Source organism: Stenella coeruleoalba (assembly GCF_951394435.1).
Source record: "Stenella coeruleoalba genome assembly, chromosome: 4".
In the NCBI taxonomy this organism is placed as follows: domain Eukaryota; kingdom Metazoa; phylum Chordata; class Mammalia; order Artiodactyla; family Delphinidae; genus Stenella; species Stenella coeruleoalba.
Genome location: NC_137149.1, coordinates 78,727,866 through 78,754,888, shown reverse-complemented (window position 1 = coordinate 78,754,888; position 27,023 = coordinate 78,727,866).

The window sequence follows — 27,023 nt, the reverse complement described above, 5'->3', positions numbered from 1 at the left end:
TCATTCAATTATGACCCATCAGTATGGACTCACGTATACTTATTTTACACCTTGGGTTATAATCCAATACTACTTTATTCATTTTGTTGTTCATTTGGCTTCTGTGTCCCTTTGACGTACCCAAAAACCCATGTAGGGTTTTTGTCTCTTTTGTTCTTGTTTACTGAGTACTGTCTTAATTTCTGTCACTACGAGATATTCCAGGCTCATCTTGAATATTTCCTGCCTCAGTCCCAGAACCATTCTTCTAAAGGAGCCCTGCTTCCTTTAATTGGAGACTGCTATTAGAAATCAAGATCTGGACTCTACGAGTGGTTGTCATTACTTCCAGGCACTCTAGAGCAAGGAAATATATGTGTGTATACTAACCTGTGCACGTGCACACACGTATAAATATATACATCACCATCTTTTTCTATATTCAACTAAAAATGTATTCATATTGATATCTCAAAGTCCAACTGATTTCCACATGGATTATTCAAACCCTTTTTTATTTCTTACTTACAAGTAACTACCACTCCAATAGTGGGGAAAGTGACCCCCATCATACGTCTTTCATATACAATCAATTACAGAATACAGACAGCCCCCAACTTAACAATGGTTCAGTTTACAATTTTTCAGTCTTATGATGGTGTGAAAATGATATTCATTTAGTAGAAAATGTACTTTGAACTTTGATCTTTTCCTGGGCTAGCAATATACGGTAGATACTCTTTGGTGATGCTGAGCAGTGCCAGCCACACCTCCCAGCCAGCCGTGAGATCACAGCGTAAACAACTGATAGATTTGCAACCATTATATACCAATACAAACATTGTGTTTTTCAGTTTCAGTATACTACTCAATAAATTATTTGACACTTTATGATAAAATAAGTTTTGTGTTAGATGATTTTGCTCAACTGTATGCTAAATCTAAGTGTTCTGAGCATGTTTAAGGTAGGCTAGCCTCTACTAAGAAGTTTGTGGGTTAGGTGTATTAAATGTGTTTTCAACTTAACATTTTCAACTTACAATGGGTTTATAGGGATTTTTCCCATTGAGGTAGATCTGTACATTTATAGTAGTATTAGAATTGTTAACTTGTACCCTCATGGGAAATAGTTTTACCAGCTAGAGTACAGTGGTTATGAGTAACTCTTTTAATTAATTTGTATATAGCCTTTAGTCTTACAGATTCAACTCATTCCAAATGACTTAGACTTAGGTCTGCATCTTTTTCCCCACCCCATTCAGTGAGGTTGTTTCATATATTTGTAATAGATTATTTTGTAACATACTGCATTGCATACTGGGATTCCCCAACCTCCTCAATGATTAAAAAAAAAAAATTTGTATGCCTAAAGGTTTGTTCTTTGTGCTATAGAATTATATGGGCTTTGACATATACATAATGAAATATCTCAACCATTACAGTGTCGTATAGAATAGACTCACTACCAAAAAAAAAAAATTCCACTGTTTTACCAATACAACCATGCCTCCTCCCTCAAACCCCTTGTGATTTCTTATCTGATTACAGTTTCTGATTATTTCAGAATCTCATGTAATGGAAATCCTGCAATATGTAGCATTTTCCAACTTACTTTTTTCTGTTAGCAGTATGCACTTAACATTCATCCATGTCTCTTTGTGACTTAATAACTCATTTTTTAAAATCACTGGCTTCTAAAAATATTCTATCAATTAGATGTACATCCTATACAACGAAATATTATTTATTTTTTTAACTATTGAAGGGCGTCTTGGTAACTTAAATTTTGGGTGATTATGAATAAAGCAGCTATAGATATCCACATGCCAATTTTTACGTACAAAGTTTCAAATCCATTGGGTATATACTCAGGAACATGGATGCTAAATTGTAGGGTAAGAATATATTTATTTTTGTAAGAAGTTGCCAAATTGTTTTACAAGGTGGCTCTACCATTTTTGCATTCACATCAGAAAATAATGAGTCCCTTTTACTCCACAATTTAGCCAGCATTGATAATATAATTTTAAAATTTTATCTTAGCTATTCTAGGTTTACAGTGGTATCTCACTGTTTCAATTTACATTTCCTTAATGAAAAATGATTTTAGCGAAGTGTAATTAGCATCTTTAGGGAAAAAATAATGAGCATCTTCTCATATTCATGTTTGGTAACCATATATTCTCTTTGGTGAGGTATCAGTTGAGTTTTGGCGTTTTTTTCCCATTTTAATCTTTTTTTTTGGTCTTATTTTTGATTTTTAAGAGTTTTCTTTTTATTTGAAAGAGGAAGTTTTGAGCTGTCTGGAGTAGGAGGAGTGGACTTTCCCAGGTAGGAAAAGTATGAAGTCTTTTCTCCTGGAGATTAAGCTTTTGCTTTCAAGAATGTTCTGCTTATTTTACAATAATTACCTTTCTCCTTTTTCAGCCAGAGCTATGAGGGAGGGGAGAACAGGAATCTTTCTTTGCTTTTTATCATGATATGCTTGTGAAGTTACTGGAAGTCAAACCCATGAAAGTAAAACTGAGTCTGTGGGAGGTGAAACCCACAAATGTGTGGGGGACTGCATCTCCCAGGAGTTTCTCACCCTCACACTAGTCCATGCTCAGACTCCATCAAGTTGTTAAAATTACGATTTAAGTCTTCTTCCCAAGTTGTGGCTCTAGGGTTTCTGCTTCAGGTAAGCAGATCTCGCCTGTGATTCTTTATATTTTCCCTTCAGAATTTGCAATGGTTGTTGGTTCTGTGATCATAGTTCTTTGAGTAGTCCAAAAAGTTGTTCAATTTCAGTTTAATTTTTTTATTGTAAGGATAGTTTTGATAATTTCAGAGCTCTTTGCATATTACAGCTGAAATCAGAAATCCAGTGTTGAAATTAAAAAAAAGCCCTGATACTCTTTTCATGAAGAGAAAAAAGAGTATTACTAGTATTGAAAATATTTTAACCTATTAAAATACAATTTATTCAAATTGTCAAAAATGTCTTTTGCATTAATAAGTTGGGTTAGGTATTTTTTATTAGATTATTTACATTTGAACATAAAAAATGATTACCTATATGGAAATCTTTAATAAGTTGAATTTAAAGAAACTTTGATTCTTTTATGAAGGCCAACTAGTAACAATATCCATTTTGCTAGCCAAAATGGATAAATAAATTAATCTCAATCTCTTTTTAATTCAAGGGATCTATTTGTGACAGCAGTGGGTATCCAGGTTATGCCCTTGTGGTTTATGACTTTTAATACCTTGTGTTTATGTTGTCAAAGCCATTTCAGTATTATAATTGCTTTTACAAATTTTATGCCATGTAGAAGTACTGTGAAGAATATTTAGAAATACACTTCTGATATTTACATTTTTTATATTGAAATTGTTTGTATTTGGATGTTCTAACGTTGTATTATAAACTTTATGCAAATAATTGCATGGGTTGGAAATTTTACTAATTAGTAAAGACCCAATAAAAGACCTCTTGTAAAAAGCAGAAAGACTACACAGGTGAATAGATTTTGGTTTAAAAAAGCTTATAAATTATAGCTATAAATAAGAGAGTATATGTTATTCTTGAAATCTTACCTTACTATAACAAGTTCATAAGAATTTTTCATTAATTTATTCCTTGAGGGTAGAAATAAGTTTTCTTCAGGCATTTTTCATTATCTTTGTTGAAGTACAAGAAAAATGAATCAGGGTAATAACTTATATGAAAGGATCCAGATTACTCTGTGAGCTAAATGAATAGAGACCAAATCTTTAATCTTTGAGTATTCATGTTTACTGAAGAATTGTTACATAGTATACCCTTAATAAGTGTTGATTGAATAAAAGAATGAACTGATTGAGCTATTAGAAAATATATTTCTATTCCTCCATCTCAAAATGAGGAAATACATTACAGTAAGCTAAGAGTTCCTAAATAATATTATTATGGAAGGTAAAATACCCCAACTGTGCTATGAATATAATTGCATATTAAGAGTTCGTTTTCTCTAGAAACCATTAAATTAGTTCAAGAAATTTACCTTTAATGCAAGAGAAATGAAAAATCTTAGATTCTAGAAAAAAATTGAAAATTAAAATTTTACTGGAAAAATCAGCAAAAACATGATTTTGTCTTAAGTAAAACAGTATAGTGAGCAATGGAAAAAAAGATTCATATGGAAAGTTAAAATGTTAACATTCATTTCTCAGTGACTAACAGAGCAAATAGATCTTAAAAAGTGAGTTAAAATATTTCAGGGCACTTTCTCTAAGGTAAACATATTTAACAACTGTATATTACCAGAAAGGAAAGGAAATACATTCCAGGGGCCATTTAATCATAGGTTACTCCTATGGTAAAATATTCCCATTGGTTATTTAATATTACCTCAAATCATATCTGGTGAAATGGGACATGTAATTCCATGGACAACCTGGTCAAGTGGGAACAAAATATAAACTTTGTCTGAAATTGCAAAGATTATTTCTGATGGGGTACCAAAATGAGAAATTCAGAGAGCTTGAAGTGAAGATGTTGATTCAAGTAGGGAAGACTCAAATAGGAAAGAAAAAGGCACTCAGACTCTTCTGACTTATTTTGTAATGTTCTCAGTCTAATTCATATTCTAATTGCTATTTGGAATAATACTGTTTGATAGTATAAATTTAATTTTGATAAAAAACAACAACAACACTGATATGGATGATCAGATATATTGTAGAATTGAATTAAAACCTACAAATGAAGTTCTTTTAATAGAAGCTTATTGGCCAGTAGAAGAACTATTAACTATTGATTAGTTAATAACCAATTAATTGTTATATTGAATTAATCTATTGATACCTTTCATAAAGTTCAAAAATCAAACTAAAAGAATTGTCAAGCTTTTACAAGATTAGTAAAAACTTTGTACTGGTAAACTGAAATACTTCTTTTTTTTTTTTTTTTTTTTTTTTTTTTTTTGCGGTATATGGGCCTCTCACTGTTGTGGCCTCTCCCGTTGCAGAGCACAGGCTCCGGACGCGCAGGCTCAGCGGCCATGGCTCACGGACCTAGCCGGTCTGCGGCATGTGGGATCTTCCCGGATCGGGGCACGAACCCATGTTCCCTGCATCGGCAGGTGGACTCTCAACCACTGCACCACCAGGGAAGCCCTGAAATACTTCTTTAAAGCAATATATGCATCTCATTTGACACAAATGATTCTTATTTTCATGAGTATCCTTTTGCTTTTATGTTCTATAAATTGTGCAAAAGATACCAGAAAAGAAATAATCATGAGCAAGTTATAATGACAAATCCTTGGCCAAGAGTTAGAGCTTGAATTGTAGAGATACTGTAGATTATCTGAGTATGAGAAGCTCTATCTTTATCTCTGGCCATGTGTAGATGTCTGGTTATTAATTCTTGTCCAAGGTAAGGACAATGGAATTTATATGCTGCTTAAGGACTTAAGCTCTCCTGGCAACCCCAGAGGTCAGTTTCTTTACTGATGGCTTGCAAATGGTCTGTGTCCCAATTGTACCTCTGGAATTTTAATTTCTGAAATTGATTGAGTGCCAACACAGAGAGATCAGTGCTATTGAAAAAAGAACTTATTACTTACAGTTCTCAAGAGGAGGAAGCATGCCTTGCCATGCAGCTCCACATGGAGAAGCACCAGGCTTGATTATGAAGCAGAAGGAACAAGGAAATCATGGCCTAGACCTTTATTATTATGTTTTCTGTGGGAAAGGTAAGGCAGGGAATGGAAATGACTTAGAATTGGCCAGTCTGAATAATGTCTTTGGGCACTAGGCTATAGTAGTCATCTCTTGTGGTCTGATATCAGGCCCTGGGATGATTTAGGGTAGGGGAAATACTGGCTTGGTGTGTGAGAGATAAAGGAGGTGGCCTTGGAGTTGGTTTTCTTGCATATGAATTTTGTGTTCACAGTGAAATTGGTATCTTGGAAATTAGCTAGCTTTGGGAGGGGCAGTCTCTCCCCAACCAACTAACACTGCCCCACCCCAAATATCAAAGCACCATAAGATATGGAAAATAAAAAACATGATTAATACAGTCCAACCAACTAGAAAAGTCTGGCTTGATCTGATGGCCAAAGGGACTTAAATGTACCTACTGAAAGTTTTTTCCTTTGAGTTCTCCCAAAGCCAAGATCCTGGTCCTAGATATTGACATAGATAACATCCCAAGCTGGAGACAGTCTACTCTGCTCCAGCCCAACCCCTGGTATACTTGCATGTTGATGTCGCTTAGTTCTCCAATGCTTTCCAGTCCTCTCTTTTGCTGCACCATATCCTTTGCCTTTAAATAAAAGCCTTATACAAGTACATTTTGTGGGATCTGGTGGGTTCTTTCATATATATAAAATAAAAATTAAATCATGCATATGATGTGAACTTGAAAATATAGCAAAAGAAAGTATCCAAATTGAGACTCAAAGGGAAAAACTAAAATATGAGAAAATGAAAGATCCTCACTCTCATGGGGAAAAAAAAATCAAGCAGCAAATGGAGTAATTGGAGACCTAGAAGAGAAAAAAAAGGGGAATGTAGAAAAGAGCATCAAAAACAACTTAAATAATGGCTTAGAGTTTTGTAAGTTTAATGAAATCAGTAAACTAAAAACCCAAGAAACTCACTGAAGCAGAAACGGGACAATCAGCAAGGCACAACATATTTGAATTGTGCAAACCAATGCTAGAAATAATCCTAAAGCACTTAGAGATTTATGTTCCTGGTGATAAAAGGTAAGAAATTATGTAGACTTTTCCTCAGAAACGATGTAACACAGAAGAAAACAGAATTGTATCTATAAAGGACAGGAACAAACATGTAAACCAAGAAACAATAGTTAACTATAATACTATATCCAGCTAAATAATCTTTTGAAAAATGAGGTAAAATAAAAATATTTCAGAATTGAAAAGCTGATAAAATTCATCAGCCAACTTGCACTATTAGAAATATTAAACATAGTTCTTCAAGTGAATAGAAAAATCATACAAGTGAAAAATTGAATATACACAAAGTAACAAAGAGTACTAAATAAGGTAAATATATGGAGAAAAATATATATGACATTTTTATAATGTTTACTATTTTCAAGTGGTAATATATTATTAAAAGAATAATTAAAACAATGTGTTATGTGATCTGTGACATAGGTAGAAGTGGCAGCATAGTATAGTAGGAGAAAATTAAGATGTATATGGTATAGCAATATTAAAATATATTTTGTTAATTTAAGGATGCATCTTGCAGATTCCTAGAAGAAAATTATTATAAAAAGAGGTATGGATAATAAGTAGCATTTTAGCATTCTAAAATGGAATGCTAAAATTGCTCAGTTAATCCAAGTGATGTTAGGAAAAGAAAAAGGAAAAAAAAAGAACAAAAACTAGACAGTGCAAATAGAAAACATATATAGCAAGATGGTGGACTTTAATCCAAACATAGGGATAATTTAAATGGTCTAAATACTCTAAATAAAAGGCAGATTGTCAAATTGGATAAAAAGCATGACCTAGCAACATGCTATCTAGAGGAAACCTGCATTGAGTATAAATACACAGCTAGGTAAAAAGTAAAAAGGTGAAAAAACTATAATATGTTAAAAATAATCCTAAGAAGACTGGAAGAACTATATTAATATTAGACCATGTATTCTTTTAGACAAACCGTATTTCTAAAGAGGGACATTCATGATTATAAAAGTGATAATTCATCAATAAAATGAAATATACTTAAATATGTATGTTCCTCTTAAGAGTTTCAAACATATAAATGGTAGAAATGGAAAATTTTCCTCTTCGCTTCTAGGTTTTTTGGCTTGTCTAACAATTAAATTGACATAAGACAGATTAACAGGAGAAAAGCAAATTTAATTTTGTACAAATGGGAGCCCATAAAGATGAGACTCCCCAAGCTAACCAAAGCAGGCATCTTTTATACCTTTTAGACAAGGAAACAATAATTTGTGAGAAATTGACAAAACAAAGGGATTTGGGCTTTGGGTAGTAAATTAGTGAAAAAAGTAACAGGTTTGTTTATGCAGCCTTTTCAGCCTTGAATTCCCTATCTTTAGCTATAAGGATACCTTCTACCTTCCTGATATACGGAAGGTTGTTTCACATGGGAGATTTATTTCCTACTTTCAGGGGGATAAAGGAGGATCAGAGTGTCCTTTTTGCATGGTTGTTTCTTAGTAATTTTAATTCAAAATAATCAATGTGCCAAAGTGGCATATTTTGGGGTGTCATATTCTGCTCTCCTTTAAGACAAATTACTGGCAAAACTGAAAGGAGACCTAGATATGTCCATAACTATAAGTGAAAGTTGCAGTTCCTATCTCAACTCCTATCTCAAATAGACAGACTGTGAGTGCACATGGAATATTAATCTACATAGACAATATATATGGGCCATAAAAATACCCCAATAAATTTCAAAGAATTAAAGTCAAATATATATTTCTCAGACCACTAAAGAATTAAGTAGCCTAAAATAATAAAATAATGATCACTTAAATAATACTTATGTATAGCCCATGGGCCAAAGAAGAAATCAAAATAATAATTATAAAATATTTTTAATTTAATGGAATAAACAACTTATCAAAATTTGTTGGATTCCCCTAAAGCAGTGCTTCATGAATATAAATTTTAAAATTAATTACATATAAGTAAATGCTTACATTTGTAAAAAAGAATTATCTAGAATCATTGATCTAAGCTTTAACCGTAGAAAGGCAAAACAAAAAGAACAAATCAAACACAAAGTATGTAAAAGGAAAGAAATAATAAAAGTAAGAGCAGAATATGAATTAAAATAGAGAACTTATTAAATCAATGATAGATTTTTGAAAATGTCATTAAAATGGATAAATTTCTAGCTAGACCAGTCCCTTTCACACAAAATTTTTGAAAGATTTAAAATCTATTTTTAAAGTTTTTTTTTAATGTAACTGATCTTATATATCTGACTTTGCTAACTATATATTATGTTTGGAAGAAATCCTCAGATAATTTTTGTAGGCCTTGATTTTCTTACAAAACTACATTTGAGACAGTCTGATTTAAATTAATGGCAGAAAAGAGCAAAACATCACACTAACAATGTCAAGAAGAAATCATCCTATATGTCCTGCAGATACAGAGAATATTGGGAACAATTTCTTACTACTGACTTTGCTTAGAAGAAATGGGCATGGGAATGTAAACTAACACAGCCACATTGAAAACAGTGTGGAAGTTCCTCAAAAATAATTAAAAATAGAGCTGCCACATGATCCAGCAATTTCACTTCTGGGTGTTTATCCTAAAGAAATGAAATCCCTGTATCAAAAGGACCTCTACCCTCATCTTCATTGCATCATTTCAGATAAACTATATAGTCAACTATGAAAAGAAGGAAATCCTGCTATTTACAACAACATTGATGAACCTTGAGGGCATTACGCTAAGTGAAAAAATAGAAGCTAGCAAGTAATCATATGTCCAAAAACTGCAGCCATTAAAATACAGAACAATCTAGATACACCATTTAGTGGAACAAGCAAAGTGCAGAAAGGTGTGAAACATTTGTGTAAAATTTTTGAAAGTATGTGTATCTGTTGTTTGTTTTCCACTGGACCCGTATATAGGAAACTATTAACTGTTACCACCTTTGGAGAGAGTTTAGAGATTTGGGGATCAGAGGGTAGGAAGAAGAGATTTTCATTTTTCATTCCTTTTGGCATTGTTTCATTTTTACAAACCATGTGCCTGTGTTATTTTTCACGTGCATTATTTTTATTTTAAAAAAATATAAAATAAATGAAGTATAATCAAAAACTAAAAAAAATAATTTATGTTCTTCTATGTGGTTTCTTGTATTTAACACTATACTTTATTTGAAATTTACCTCAGAAAAAGGTAAAGATAGGTAAAGATCTAAAATCTAAAATGATACTTTCCCAAGTTGTCAATTTTTTCAGCACCCTTTTTTCTTAATTCTTTCTCATTGATTTGCAATGCTTTTTTTTTAAATTTCATGTTGCTTTTATGCCCATAGTAAGGTTGGTTTTAGAGTTATTAGTTATGAGACATTGATGCTGTCTGGTTCTAGAGCCATTACTGTGCTGTACAGTTACTGTAGTTTTAAAATACATCTTAATATACATTAAAACAACAACAACAAAAAGGACAAATTCCTATAAAACACACTGTAGAAAAACCAACACAAATAGAAATATAAAAACTGTATATTATACTGCATGTCATATACATATACACATATATATGCATATACAAATGCCATATAGGAGTGTCTGTATTCATATATGTGTGCATGTGTGTATATACATATAATTGCCACATATATGAAAGTCAATTTGTAATTTTTTAAATTACCACCAAACAAAATCACTGGTGAATTTGTCAAATATTTAAAGAATAAATATTGTAAATTCTAGACAAACTCTTTCAAACAGGAGGAAAAAACAGTTATCAAGTCATTTTGCGAGGTAAGTTTGTTATTAAAAAATATACGTTATAAGGAAACAAAACTGTAGACTAATACTCTTTGTGAGCCTACTTTTTAAAATATTAGAAAATAGAATCCAGTAATATATAATAGCATGTAATATACTGTAACCAAGTAAGCCTTACTCAGGAATTCAAAGTCAATTTAACATTCTAAAAATAATGCATGTAATTCACCATATTCATTGAATAAAGAGAAATTTATATAATCACTAAATGCAGAAAAAGCACGTGGCAATATATGAACATAGTTCTACCCAAATTGATCTATCACTTCAACATAATTCCAAACAAACTCTCAGCAAGTGTTTTTCTTAGGAAATTGAGAAGCTGATGCTAAAATTCATGTTGAAATGCAAAGGATTTTGAATGCCAACCTAATTTTGAAGAAGAACAAAATCATAACACATACTCTACCTGGTTTCAAAACTTATTACAAAGTTAAATTAATATAGACAATATGGTACTGATGTTAGGATAGACATGGATATCAATGGAACACAATAGAGTCCAAAATTTAACTTTCACATATATAATTAAATGATTTTTGACAAGAGTTCTAAGAAAATTGAATAGGGGAAAAAATACAGTTGACCCTTGAACAACCTCTGGGGTTAGGGGAACTGACCCTCACCTAGTGGAATATCCATGTATAAATTTACAGTTGGCCCTTCGTGTCCATGGTTCTGCATCTGTAAATTCAACCAACTGTGGATCATGTGGTACTGTACTACGTATTCATTGAAAAATATCTGCGTATAAGTGAACCCATGCAATTCAAACCCGTGTTGTTCAACGGTCAACTGCAGTATTTTTAATAAACAATACTACCACAATTGGATGGCTTTATGAGAAAAAATGAATTTCAATCTTGCCTAATACCACACACTGATTATCTCAAATGGATCATAAACCTAAATGTAAAAGATAAAACTAGAAACTTTTAAAGAAAAAACACAAAGGAAAATCTTTTTGACCTTATGAAAAACAAGGATTTCTGATTCAGGACATAAAAATAAGCATTAAAAAGGAAAAAATAGCTAAATTGTACTTAATCAAAATTAAAAAAAAAAACTAATCCAAATTTAAAAGTTTAAGGATGTCTTCTAAACAGAATGGTAAAATTAAAACAAATGGCGCTACTAAATGAAAGCAAATGGAGGAACTGGGGCACCCAAGTATTGCTGGTGAGAAAATAAAATGTTACAGCCATTTTGGAAAACAGTTTGGCAAGCTCTTACACATTTAAATAACCCAGCAATTTCAGTCCTAGATACGTATCCAGGCAAATGAAAGATTATGTTTAAACACATTTTGCTGCCAATGCTAATAGCTTGTCCATAATAGTCCCAAACTGGAAATGCAACTAGTGTTCATCAACAGATGACTGGATAAATGGACTACTCATAAATGGATATAACATACAATAAATGTATATTCATACAATGGAATACTACTTAGCAATAAAGAGGCAGAAACTAATAATGCACAAAACAACATAATTATATCTCAAAAATCATTTTGTTGAGTGAAAGAAGCCAGATACAAAGATATTTATTATTATTGTAGAATTCTATTTCTATGCAATTCTAGAACAGAAAAAATTAATGTGAATATTTTATATCTTAATTATAATAGTGTAACATTAGAATGTACATTTGACAAAACATATCAAATTATAAACTTAATTGAACTTCCCTCTTGGTCCAGTGGTTAAGACTCCGTGCTTCCAATGCAGGGAGTGTGGGTTCAATCCCTGGTCAGGGAACTAAGATCCCACATGCCCCATGGAGCAACCAAAAAACGTTTGTATAAAAAAAATTATAAACAACATGTTTGCATTTTACTGTGTCAATTATATCCAGATAAAATTGATATCATGTATCAGGTGTCCCATATCTTTAAGAAATTTGGTACTATTTATAAAGGCATAATGCCACCTTCAAGGGCTATGATCAATTGCAAAAGATCACATAAGAAAAACTCTAGATTTATCACTCATCTTAGCAGCAATGTAAATTGCATTTTTATAATTTCCAGAGGATGTAGATATGCTCTTTCTTGCTCACTAATAGATATTTTTAGTCTCCATAGGAAACATAGGAAACACAGGAGACTATTTCAGCAGCTTCTCAGGAAAGCTTCCTACAGTAAAATAGTGTTTATTGCTGTTTTAGGTGGAAACATAGTTAAGTATCAGAATAGATGTTCCTACAATCCAGTCGAGTTGCTCTCTCTTCAGAAGTGGCTATCCATTATTTTCAGACTCCAGTGACTTGGTCTTATTTATTAATCAAGTTCTCTCTGAGTCTGCTTCTTTACTTGTGCCTCTCCACTACTCTTGCCTCTAATACTAAGGGCATCTTCTACATTTGCTTATATCTTTTGTTATCTGTGTCTCACTTTTAAAATATTCCCAATACATGGTATGCTTTTTTAAAAAAATTATCCAATATGCTTATTATTAACGCATTATTTATATTTATATTTCATTCCATAGATTGTAGGTCTCAAGTGTTGACAGCTCTGTCTTCTTTACGATTTATGTATATGTTAATATGTATATATGACTTTATGTATATAATACATAATAGATATACAAAAAGTCTATCTCTGCAATGAGTGATTTAGAAGACAGTGTAACCCATATGTGAAAACTCTCAAGTTTTATGTAATCATTTATATAATAGTGAACTGATTTCACTTTTGAAATACTCATAAGGTTTAGCTTTATTTTTTTCTTTATTATAAGAATTACTAGTTATGCTGAGGTATATCCACACATACAGACTGGGACACACATAGCTAAAAACTACATGCTAACATGATAAAAAATGTCATATATATATGAAATATTATATATATATAGACATGTTATATAGATATGGAAAAGAAGAAGAAAATTGAGTTTCCCAAATTAAAGTAATACTTGACTGTTTTGTGGAAGACTTTTTCAGTTAGGATGTCTTATATTTTCAATTAGAATAGAATGTCTAGCTTGTTAGGAGAGAAAATCTTTTCCAAAATATCTTTTAAAGGGATTTCTATTTATATTAGGTATACAACATCACAGAAGCAAGTTGTGCCATTCCTCCCATCTTTGCAAATTTACTTCAATGTGACTTATTTTTCATTAGAATGTCTCATCTTTCTGGCCAGTTTCCATCAGCTTTTGTGAGTTCTGATGATTCATAAGTTCCTTCCAATCCATGGAATGAACATAAAAAAAATATTAAACATCAGAAGCAGGCTAAACTCCACATAAAGGCAACATCACTTTTGTTTAAGAAATAATTTATTACCACTCTGCACTTCAAAGTAATTTAAAAAATTGACTCAGTGAACAAGTCATAATTCTTACGAAGAAGGTAAACATTGCTATACTTTTAACAAGAGTGAAAACTAAGGCTAAGAATTTGAGTCTTCAAAAAAGATGAAAAATAATACCTGACTCTCCTTATCAGCTTTGGTTCATTATATATGACTCCAACATCTTTCTTATTACTCTATTCACAACCTATATAACCTCCTTTTAGTCAGCAGTACTAAGTGCATTAACAGATATCTCAAAGCTTGTATTTTTTTCCGATATGATTCACAGCCTAACAAAATTTTGTACAGGTGGTAGATCTTCACATAAGTACATTGTCTTTGATTCACATTATGCCAATTAAATTCAACAAACATTTTTGAGTTATAATATGTGTCAGACACTGTGGGAAATGCTTGGGATAAAAATATAAATGTGGAATGCTGTTTGCTCTCAAGGGCACACAGTCAAGGATAAAGAGAGTGATAGAAGTAAATCATTGGGATAAAATGTGATGAGTACAATTTTGCCAGTATTTTCAAAATAGAATATTGACACAGATTACAAGTGATCAACTTGAATGCATAAGGTATATTTTCAAAGAAAAGATGTTTTACATGGAACATAAAATAGGAGTAGGTTTTTTCCAAATGGGAGCAAAATGAGATTGGGAGATTGGTGAACAAAGAAGTGTATTTCAGGAGGCAGAACAGCATGTGCCAAACTAGAAGTATGTTAGACAGCCAAAGGGACTGTGGAGTTTTGGTCTTGACTGAAATGTAGACAATATTTATGTAGCAAAGGCAAATTAGGCAAAGGAGACATTTTGGAGTGTAGCTTATGATATTCTAATAAGTCCTCAATCAGTGGTCCCACTGAGAACATTAAAAACCAATCAGGAGTAGCAAGGTCATATTTCTATTTTGATTCAATCTTTGTTGAAGATAGATAATAGATTATGAGACTGTGGATAAGGACAAGAGTGGAGCTTACTGTGCTTTAGGTGGGAGATGATGAAAATCTAAATTAAGTCATTGGTAGTTGGAAGGGGGTGATATTTACAGATACTAACATAGTAAAATCATATAGGATTCAATGCCCCATGAGATGTGGTAGGAGAAGGGATGGAGGTTTAGGGGTCTCCTGCAATCATGGGTTAAATAAAATAAATGGTTTACTGAAAATGGAAATATAGGAGGATGAGTGAGTTGAGAAGAAAGATTATAAGCTTGATTTTGGATGTGTTGACCTGGAATCTACACATTAAAAAGCGTTTTGGGGCTTCCCTGGTGGCGCAGTAGTTGAGAGTCCGCCTGCCGATGCAGGGGACATGGGTTCGTGCCCCGGTCCGGGAAGATCCCACATGCCGCGGAGCGGCTGGGCCCGTGAGCCATGGCCGCTGAGCCTGCGCGTCCGGAGCCTGTGCTCCGCAACGAGAGAGGCCCCAACAGGCCTGCGTACCACAAAAAAAAAAAGCATTTTGGTAATTGGCAGTTACTGTTTACTGTGCATTTGTGGATGAAATGCTTGAACAGTTTACCGAATCTGGAAGTTTTAGTGTATCAGCCTCATGTTTCATTTGTATGAAAATTTTAACTAAGCAAATTATTTTTAGTTTGACTTATTAGTGCTGCTTAATACAGGTATTTAGATGATTATACTGGCCCTACTGAACAAGACTTTTGTTTTGTCTATTGTTTCTAGTGTTTAATGTTTCTTTTTGATATATTGTTACAGAACACAAAAGTTGAGTGGAGGAAAATCATATTTGTTTTCAACAATTTTGAAATCACTTGGAGCTAAATTCTCTCAGGTTGGATGTGAAATGAAAAGTAAAATTTTGAAAAGCCTGATGCAAGGGAGAAAAAGGAAACATTTGTTTCCATTATAGTCAGAACTATCTTCTCACCTTCTTCCCAATGGCAATTACATTGCATCCTGTGACTGCAGAAAAGTGCTAATTTCATTAAATTAAAATTTGACATGAAAGGCTTTACAGGTAAATGCATCGCTGAATGTTACTATTTCAAAAAGCAGAACTAAAGAAAAAAGTTGCTTGCATCTAATATGGCTGTGCTCCCATTGACCATAATATTAACACCTCATTAAACTGACAAAGTTTAGGAAAGGCTGAGTTCACTTCATTGCTACTGTTATTTAGCTGGATATGAATTTCATTAAAATCATTATTGGTGAATTTTATTTATATAAATCATTGAAAAGTATGCTTTCTCTTCATGTACAATGTAACTCCTCCACCTACCAACCCAGCGCAGGCAAACAGCAACAACCTTCTCTTAATATCTGGAGGGGAAGTACAAAACTATTTTCTTACTAGATTATTTTAAGATATGAAAAGATGTTAGGTATTTGTCCCAAATCCTCAAAATGTCTTATTTTACCTGTGATACATTTTTTTAGGTAATTGCTATATCAATAAACAGAGAAGCAATCACTCATTTGGTTTAGTAAATAGCTTTAAATCTATGAATTATATTTTATATCATTAGAAAGTTATGTCTGAGTAAATAAAACTGGGAAAATGAAAAGTGCTTGATGATATGATCACAGTACTTTGATTGGAACTGAGTTCCTTTAGGATTGAGATTTGATGAATACTTTATTTAAATATGCCCAGGATGGTTGAGTCATTGCAAGACTCTTAACACTCCCAGTTGAGATCTGTCTTTAGTAAGGAGACTGCCTTCTTTCCCCACTGCCATCTCTGAGGTGACATCCATTCTTCCAAGTAGAATTAATCTTAAAAGTGATTCCTTTTGCTGGTTTGCTTTAATACTTTGACCTACCATGAAAACATTATAACTTGAACTGGCATGTATTTAATTTTTCAAAACTCTGTTGTTTCTTCTTGACAAGTAAAGCTATTCCTATTCAGAAAATATCCACATACCTCAGGTGACATTAAATAATGGAATCTCTACAGCACTATTACTGATCGCTGAGAAAAGACACAAATCCATCCTTACTTTGACCAAAATATATAAACACACATTTTAAACTATATTTTTATTTTTAAAAGCCAAAGTAAATCAACCTACACTCATGTCACTCTGTGATCAATTTTTTTTTTCTTTCCCCCCCCATAAAGAGGCCTACAGTTTCTCAAGATATCAGTAAGTAAATCCATAGCCTGGAATAGAATTCATTAATCACCTTAGATTTCTTTTTTTAACAATCACTCACACATTGTCCAAGATACCTGATCTCCTGTTTAACAAAATCACAACCAAGCGAACAAAAGTGACACAGAAATCCAACAGTGGAAAAATAAGTCCATTAGACTTGGAAAGAGATCATCATTTTCTAGCTGCTATGAGAATTTTGAAAATAGCAGACATTAAAGAGAAAAATCCTAAGACAGTGTCTAGTGGCAAGTGGTGTCTCTATGGCCATAAGGCAGTGTTTCAGCCAAATGTAAATGCCAGTAAACAGAGAATAAGTGAAAGATATACTTTTCTTCATAGAAAAGCAATGAAATGGGGCAAATTATACATATTTCCAATGCCTTCCCATTTTTTTCTACATGTCCACAGAAATATATACTTGGGAACTTACTCTATTTTTACATAAATAAAAATCCTTCGAAGCATCATTTTTTTCACTAATATTTTACAGAAATTCAGTGAAATGAGCAAATCTCTCTCTATTCTTCCTCTGTTTATACATTTATCTTTCTTGAATTGAGTAATCAACCCCCAGCAAGAAAGTATATCTTATCAAATAACAAAATTCATGAATACATAAACATTAAAAATAATTTTTAAAAGAGGCACTAACACCCTTGATACCTATAGAGAAAGCTTTACAAATATACGATTTGTTTGAGAAAGACTGTAAGTGATTTTGTTTTAAGCTTAATTTAATTTACCTTTGTTCAAACAAGGTAATTGATAACGTTGAAATACTTATAATCCAAAACAAGTCCTTATGAATTTGAAAAGATTAACTTGTACCACCATCTTAATATGGAATCTAATAAGATTGTTCACATGGACAAGAGAAAGCTGAATATACTTGCAAATATTCTGTATTTAGTATGGATACAGATATAGATGTTTAATCTTGGGAAAAATACTTGGATCAAAGTGGGGAAATTCGGAACAAACTTATGAATTGGGAGTCTCTAAGTAAGAATTTTTGGAAGTTGTTATACTTGATGCAATTCTGAAAAGGTTCATCTTTGACCAATACGGCCAATTCTAGTCAAACCTGAAAAGGATTGCCAAAAAGACCCAGAGTACATGACATCTGGGGACAAAGTAGAGTGTTTACAAAGTTTATTATTGAGAGAAGGTTGTCTCATAGAGAAAACCTAAGAGAAAAAGGTTAGGGATTTAAATCCAAATAGCGTTAACAATTAAATGAAGTTCAAAAGCTCTATCTAGTTAACTAGTTCTTGTGTTTAAAGAGAAAAAGAGTTGAACAGTTTAGGCATGGTGGAAAGCCAACAGTTCTGATATTGAATAAATTATGAAGACTGACCTGATTTTCTACTTCGTTCCACAGAAGCGGCTTTTATGTTTCAGAACTGGATCACATCAGGATAAAGAGTCTAATTTCAACCTTATAGTCTATTATTGGTTTTACTACATCATTTAGGGGTAAATCCTAAATATCTGAGACTCACAACTTCATATCAATTTTACGGGGCAAGCTGAGTGGCATGAATAAAGACTTAGAGCTAGAGCAATATGAATATTTTGTTCTCATTTTAGGTTGTTAGTGAAAGGTGGGCCAAGTGAGGGGTACCACTTCAAGTTTTTTTTATTTTTAAAAATCCAATTATTTGAGATCTTTTACTTCTTAAAAATTTCTTATTCAAGAGGTGGCCTAATTCATTTGAGCTGCATGAATAGCCTAGGAAAAATGATTCAGACTTCAATGTATTAGAGTGAGTTCAAAGAAGTAGTTTACAAAAGATTCCAGAAGAATAGGGCCGTAGCCATGCAGGGAATGGAGTATAAGTACAGGCTAAGTTAAAGCTAGAATTCGCCATAGATACAGGCTCATCCTCAGACAGTAGGCTTGCACTTTGTGGATGGAACTTGTCTCAAGCAGGAAAAGTCTCTCTCTCTTTCTCTCTCTCTCTTCCCTCCCCCGCCTTCCTATTCCTCCTCATGCCAAGATTTGAATTTGAGTAATTGCTAAAACAGAGTTTCCTTAGTTAGGGGTGTCATAATAGTGTGCCCCTCATGCAAGGAGCCTTGAAGCCATTCTGGAGTCAGGATGGGGGTTATTTCCATCATGGATGAATAATACAAATTACTAAAGTATAATGTAAAAGTCTAACTTGCTGAATTTATATCAGTCTCAGGGACTACTTCACTTTCTTAACATCAACCTTTCACCAGAAAACATTTTGCATGACTCAGATGTAGATCAGCTCCAGTATGTTACAGGGAATCATCTTCCATTTATTTATTCCTTTAGAGTTTCCCTTCATGCTCAGAAAAGAATGCACATGAAGGCTGTCTCTTTTTGACCAGCGTGGTAGGGGTGGTATTCAGCGAGTGCCACTGAAGGTAAAAAGCAAAACAAAACAAAACTTTATCGAAGAAGTTAGGGTCAAGAAGGTTAATAGATCCTCGTCCCAGAGAACTTCCTCTGTAAGTAACAACAATAAAGGGTTTAATATATTTAGGGAGACAGATAGAATTTTATTGCACTTCAGTGGTTTTGTATTTGAAATTTTTAAACTTTCTAAATTTATTTAGCAACTAAATGGAGATTAACAGCATATAAATATCGAATGGTAAAATTTAGACAGCACTTTTATAGACATTATGCAGTTTGATCCTCAAAAATTACTGTTTTTGATAGAGCAGATTAAAAAAAGAGTACTTTGAGAGATGATTCAATATGGTTAGGCATTTCAGGATGTTTTGTCTTATACCACATCTCAAAAAGATTAACTTTGCAAACAGAAAATCCTAGGGGACGAAAACTTTCCTAAAACCAAAATCAAATAAAATTAACAAATCATTTTCTTTGTTTTTTGTACCTCTAACCATATAATAATGCTGCGTAAATATCAATGATGATTTCTAATGTGTAATTAACTAATAGGAAGTTATTTTTTTTCTTGAAGATTTTATCATTTACTTGTGGTTCCTTGTTTTTTAGAGAGGGAAATTTTTGCTATTGATTCTTATTTTCCTTTATTTGGTAATGTCATGGAAATGAAAAACCTGTGCTAACTTTAGCTTACATAGCATAATATATGACTTGCATATATATGACTTGCATAGCATAATATATGACTAATATATTATGTTAAATAGCTTGTAGAAGGGAGCAACAATGAACCACTACAATGACACAAAGTTGTTCTCATTGATAATCTATTAAATGCTCTGCAGGAGGGTAATACACACTGCAAACAGCATTAAAATTTGCAAAATAAGCATCCTTACTAAGCAAGAAACAGGTCACAAAGTATTAATAAACAGAATTAATGAAATGTTCTACAGAAAATAAATACCGGGTCTTGATTTTTCTGATCTTAATTGAAATTCCAAAATTAGGCCAAGATCACCAAACTAAGCTGATATAATGAAAAGCCGTTTTGCAAAGTTCTAATGAGAATAACAAATATTACTTTTTAAATGTAAGATATTATAATACAAAGGGAAATTAATTTTCAAGAAAAAGTGATACTGCTATTTATAGCATAGAGACATAAAAGGCGGGGTCTATAGAAAAGTAGCAGAAGGAACCACAGTTGGCCCTTGAACAACTGGGGGCTTAGGGAGCTGACCCCAAACAGTCCACAATACACATTTAATTTTATAGTCGCCCTTCGTATCCGCAGTTCTGCATCCATGAATTTGAGCAGATCGTGTAGTCCTATAGTCTACGTATTGAAAAAATTCTGCATGTAAGTGGGCCCACAGAGTTCAAGCCAGTGTTGTTCAAAAGTCAACTGAATTATGAATTAGATTTTGGAGTTTAGATAATCCCTTTTTTCCTCATATAAACAGTCGTTCCTTTTGCTGGGGTTTTTTGTTTGTTTCTTTGTTTTTCTTTATTTAGCTGGAGAGACGTATTGTTGGTTATTTGATTAAATGTGCAGATTTCTGGGAAATATTTATTTGCTTCCTTAAACTGCAACTATATCTCCACATGGTAAAAACTGAAATTTTTATGAAATATAGCTGAAATACAGATTGTATGAAACAATATAAGAAATATATTTGCATTTTGTAGGGTATGTGGAGTTTTTTTTTAACATCTTTATTGGAGTATAATTGCTTTACAATGTTGTGTTAGTTTCTGCTGTATAACAAAGTGAAGCAGCTATACATATACATATATGCCCAATTCCCCTACCTCTTGCGTCTCCCTCCAACCCTGCCTATCCCACCCATCTAGGTGGTCACAAAGCACTGAGCTGATCTCACTGTGTGATGCAGTTCCTTCCCACTAGCTATATATTTTACATTTGGTAGTGTATATATGTCAACACCACTCTCTCACTTCATCCCTGCTTACCATTCCCCCTGCCCATGTCCTCAAGTCCATTCTCTACATGTGCGTCTTTATTCCTGTCCTGCCCCTAGGTCCTTCAGAAACTTTTTTTTTTTTTAGGTCCCATGTATATGTGTTTACATACAGTATTTGTTTTTCTCTTTCTGACTTACTTCACTCTGTATGACAGACTCTAGGTACTCCACTTCACTACAAATAACTAAATTCCATTTTTTATGGTTGAGTAATATTCCATTGTATATATGTGCCATACCTTCTTTATCCATTCATCTGTTGATGGACACTTAGGTTGCTTCCATGTCCTGGCTATTGTAAATAGAGTTGCAATGAATATTGTGGTACATGATTCTTTTTGAATTATGGTTTTCTCAGGGTATATGCCCAGTAGTGGGATTGCTCAGTCATATGGTAGTTCTATTTTTAGTTCTTTAAGGAATCTCCATACTGTTCTCCATACTGGCAGTATCAATTTACATTCTCACAAACACTGCAAGAGGGTTCCATTTTCTCCACACCCTCTCCAGCATTTATTGTTTGTAGATTTTTTGATGATGGCCATTGGTGTGAGGTGATACCTCATTGTGGTTTTGATTTGCATTTCTCTAATGATAAGTGACGTTGAGGATCTTTTCATGTATTTGTTGGCAATCCATACGTCTTCTTTGGAGAAATATCTATTTAGGTCTTCCACCCATTTTTGGATTGGGTTGTTTGTTTTTTGATATTGAGCTGCATGTGCTGCTTGTATGTTTTGGTGATTAATTCTTTGTCAGTTGCTTGGTTTGCAAATATTTTCTCCCATTCTGAGGGTTGTCTTTTGTCTTGTTTATGGTTTTCTTTGCTGTGCAAAAGCTTTTAAGTTTCATTAAGTCCCATTTGTTTATTTTTGGTTTTACTTCCATTCCTCTAGGAGGTGGGTCAAAAAGGATCTTGCTGTAATTTATGTCATAGAGTGTTCTGCCTATGTTTTCCTCTAAGATTTTGATAGTTTATGGCCTTACATTTAGGTCTTTAATCCATTTTGAGTTTATTTTTGTGTATGTTGTTAGGAAGTGTTCTAATTTTATTCTTTTACATTTAGCTGTCAGGTTTTCCCAGCACCACTTATTGAAGAGCCTGTCTTTTCTCCATTGTATATTCTTGCCTCCTTTATCAAAGGTAAGGTGATCATATGTGTGTGGGTTTATCTCTGGGCTTTCTATCCTGTTCCATTGATCTATATTTCTGTTTTTGTGCCAGTACCATACTGTCTTGATTACTGGAGCTTTGTAGCATAGTCTGAAGTCCAGGACCCTGATTCCTCCAGCTCCGTTTTTCTCTCCCAAGATTCTTTTGGCTATGCGGGGACTTTTGTGTTTCCATACAAACTGTGAAATTTTTTGTTCTAGTTCTGTGAAAAACGTCATTGGTAGTTTGACAGGGATTGCATTCAATCTGTAGATTGCTTTGGGTCATATAGTCATTTTCACAGTGTTGAGTCTTCCTGTCCAAGAACCTGGTATATCTCTACATGTGTTTGTGTCATCTTTGATTCCTTTCATCAGTGTCTTAGAGTTTTCTTCATACAGGTCTTTTGTCTCCTTAGGTAGGTTTATTCCTAGGTATTTTATTCTTTTCTTTGCAGTGGTATTTGGGAGTGTTTCCTTAATTTCTCTTTCAGATTTCTCATCATTAGTGTATAGGAATGCAAGAGATTTCTATGCATTAATTTTGTATTCTGCTACGTTACCAGATTCATTGATTAGCTCCGGTAGTTTTCTGGTAGCATCTTTAGGTTTCTCTATGTATAATATCATGTCATCTGCAAACAGTGACAACATTACTTCTTTTCTGATTTGGATTCCTTTTATTTCTTTTTCTTCTCTGATTTCTTTGGCTAAAACTTCAAAAACTATTTTGAATAATAGTAGTGAGAGTGGGCAACCTTCTGTTGTTCCTGATATTAGTGGAAATGTTTTCAATTTTTCACCATTGAAACTGTGATGTTGGCTGTGTGTTTGTCATATATGGCTGTAATTATGTTGAGGTAGATTCCCTCTATGCCTACTTTCTGGAGGGTTTTTATCAAAAATGGGTGTTGAATTTTTTAAAAAGCTTTATCTGCATCTATTGAGATTATCATATGGATTTTATCCTTCAATTAATTATTGTGGTGTATCACATAGATTGATTTGCATATATTGAAGAATCCTTGCATCCCTGAGATAAACCCCACTTGATCATGGTGTATCATCCTTTTAATGTGCTGTTGGATTCTCTTTGCTAGTATTTTGTTGAGGTTTTTTGCATATATGTTTATCAGTGGTATAGTCCTGTAGTTTTCTTTTTTTGTGATATATTTGACTGGTTTTGGTGTCAGGTTGATGGTGGCCTCATAGAATGAGTTTGGGTGTGTTCCTCCCTCTGCTATATTGTGGAAGAGTTTGAGAAAGATAGGTGTTAGGTCTTCTCTAAATGTTTGATAGAATTCGCCTGTGATGCCATCTGGGCCTGGACTTTTGTATGTCGGAAGATTTTTAATCACAGTTTCAATTTCAGTGCTTATGATTGGTCTGTTTATATTTTCTACTTCTTACTGGTTCAGTCTCAGAAGCTTGTGCTTTTCTGAGAATTTGTCCATTTCTTCCATGTTGTCCATTTTATTGGCATATAGTTGCTTGTAGTAATCTCTCATGATCCTTTGTATTTCTGCAGTGTTAGTTGTTAATTCTCCTTTTTCATTTCTAATTCTATTGATTTGAGTCTTCTCCATTTTTTTTCTTGATGAGTCTGGCTAATGGTTTATCAATGTTGTTTATCTTCTCAAAGAACCAGCTTTTAGTTTTATTGATCTTTGCTATTGTTTCCTTCATTACTTTTCCTTTTGTTTCTGATCTGATCTTTATGATTCCTTTCCCTCTGCTAACTTTGGGGTTTTTCTGTTCTTCTTTCTCTAATTGCTTTAGGTGTAAGTTTAGGTTGTTTATTTGAGATGTTTCTTGTTTCTTGAGGTAGGATTATATTGGTATAAACTTCCCTCTTAGAACTGTTTTGCTGCATCCCATACATTTTGGATCATCCTCTTTTCATTGTCATTTGTTTCCAGGTATTTTTTGATTTTCTCTTTTATTTCTTCAGTGATCTCTTGGTTATTTAGTAGTGTATTATTTAGCCTCCATGTGTTTGTATTTTTTACAGTTTTTTTCCTGTAATTGATATCTAGTCTCATAGTGTTGTGGTCAGAAGAGATACTTGATATCATTTCAATTTTCCTAAATTTACCAAGGCTTGATTTGTGACCCAAGATATGATCTATCCTGGTGAAAGTTCCATAAGCACTTGAGAAGAAAGTGTATTCTGTTGTTTTGGGATGGAATATCCTATAAATATCAATTAAGTCCATCTTGTTTAATGTGTCATTTAAAGCTTGTGTTTCCTTATTTATTTTCATTTTGGAAGATCTGTACTTTGGTGAAAGTGGGGTGTTAAAGTCCCCTACTATGATTGTGTTACTGTCAATTTCCCCTTTTATGGCTGTTAGCATTTGCCTTACGTATTGAGGTGCTCCTATGGTGGGTGGATAAATATCTCGAAGTATTGTATCTTCTTCTTTGATTGATCCCTTGATCATTATGTAGTGTCCTTCTTTGTCTCTTGTAATAGTCTTTATTTTAGAGTCTATCTTGTTTGATATGAGAATTGCTACTCCAGCTTTCTTTTGATTTCCATTTTCATGGAATATCTTTTTCCATCCTCTCACTTTCAGTCTGTATGTGTCCCTATGTCTGTAGTGGGTCTCTTGTAGACATTATATATACAGGTCCTGTTTTTGTATCCATTCAGCCAGTCTGTGTCTTTTGGTTGGAGTATTTAATCCATTTATGTCTATGGTAATTATCAATATGTATGTTCCTATTATCATTTTCTTAATTGTTTTGGGCTTGTTATTGTAGGTCTTTTCCTTCTCTTGTGTTTTCTGCCTAGTGAAGTTCCTTTAGCATTTGTTGTAAAGCTGGTTTGGTGGTGCTAAATTCTCTTAGATTTTGCTTGTCTGTAAAGCTTTTAATTTCTCCATCGAATCTGAATGAGATCCTTGGTAGGTAGAGAAATCTTGGTTGTAGTTTTTTCCCCTTCATCACTTTAAATATGTCCTGCCGCTCCCTTCTTGCTTGCAGAGTTTATGCTGAAAGTTTAGTTGTTAACCTTATGGGGATTCCCTTGTATGTTATTTGTTGTTTTTCCCTTACTGCTTTTAATATTTTTTCTTTGTGTTTAATTTTTGATAGCTGGATTAATATATGGCTTGGTGTGTTTCTTCTTGGTCTTATCCTGTATGAGTCTCTCTGAACTTCCTGGACTTGATTGACTATTTCCTTTCCCATATTAGGGAAGTTTTCAACAATAATGTCTTCAAATATTCTCTCAGTCCCTTTCTTTTTCTATTCTTCTTCTGGGACCCCTAGAATTTGAATGTTGGTGCATTTAATGTTGTCCCAGAAGTCTCTGAGACACTCCTCAATTCTTTTCATTCTTTTTTTCTTTATTCTGTTTTGCAGTAGTTATTTCCACTATTTTATCTTCCAGGTCACTTATTCATTCTCCTGCCTCAGTTATTCTGCTATTGATTCCTTCTAGAAAAATTTTAACTTGTTTTATTTTGTTGTTCATTTTTGTTTGCTCTTTAGTTCTTCTAGGTCCTTGTTAAACATTTCTTGTATTTTCTCTCTTCTATTTCCAAGATTTTGGATCATCTTTACTATAATCACTCTGAATTCTTTTTCAGGTAAACTGCCCATTTCCTCTTCTTTTGGTTTGTCTGGTGGGTTTTTACTTTGCTACTTCATCTGCTGCGTATTTCTCTGTCTTCTCATTTTGCTTAACTTACTGTGTTTGGGTCTCCTTTTTGCAGGTTGCAGGTTCATAGTTCCTGTTTTTTTGGTGTCTTCTCCCAGTGGGACTGTTTCCTGTGTTCTGGTGGATAAGGCTGGATATTGTCTTTCTGGTGAGCAGGACCACCTCCAGTGGTGTGTTTTGGGGTGTCTGTGACCTTATTATGATTTTAGGCAGCCTCTCTGCTAATGGGTGGGACTGTGTTCCTTTCTTGCTAGTTGTTTGGCATGGGGTGTCCAGCATTGGAGCTTGCTTGTCATTGAGTGGAATTGGGTCTTAGCATTGAGATGGATATCTCTTGGAGAGCTCTCACTGCTTGATATTTCATGGGGCTGGGAGGTCTCTGGTGGTCTAATGTCCTGAACTTGGCTCTCCCACCTAAGAGGTTCAGGTTTGACACCTGGTCAGAGTACCAAGACCCTGTCAGCCACACGGCGTCTATGTGACTTTGACCAAGCCACTTAACCTCCCTGTGCCTCAGTGTCTGTTTCCTCATCTATAAACTGGTGTTTGACAGAGATGCTTTGCAGCTGTACTTGGAGAAATATACAGTGGTCAACCTCCCTGGAACTGGTTCTGACTTCAGGAAAAGTCCTGGCCCAAGGTGGCCATCCCTGGTTTTGCATCAATATGATCTCAGGCACATTTCTCTTTGTTTTTCCATTTTGTCTTTAAGTTATTTGTTGAAACAACTGGCCTGCAGTCCCAAGGACGGTCAGGCTTCATCCGGTAGGGTCTCTCCAGAGCCAGCAGCCTCCGAGAGGTCATCCTCCCATTCGGCTCCAGGGAAGCTCAGTGACAGCGGAGGGAAGAAATCCCAAGCCTGGAGTTCCAGCTCTGGGGAA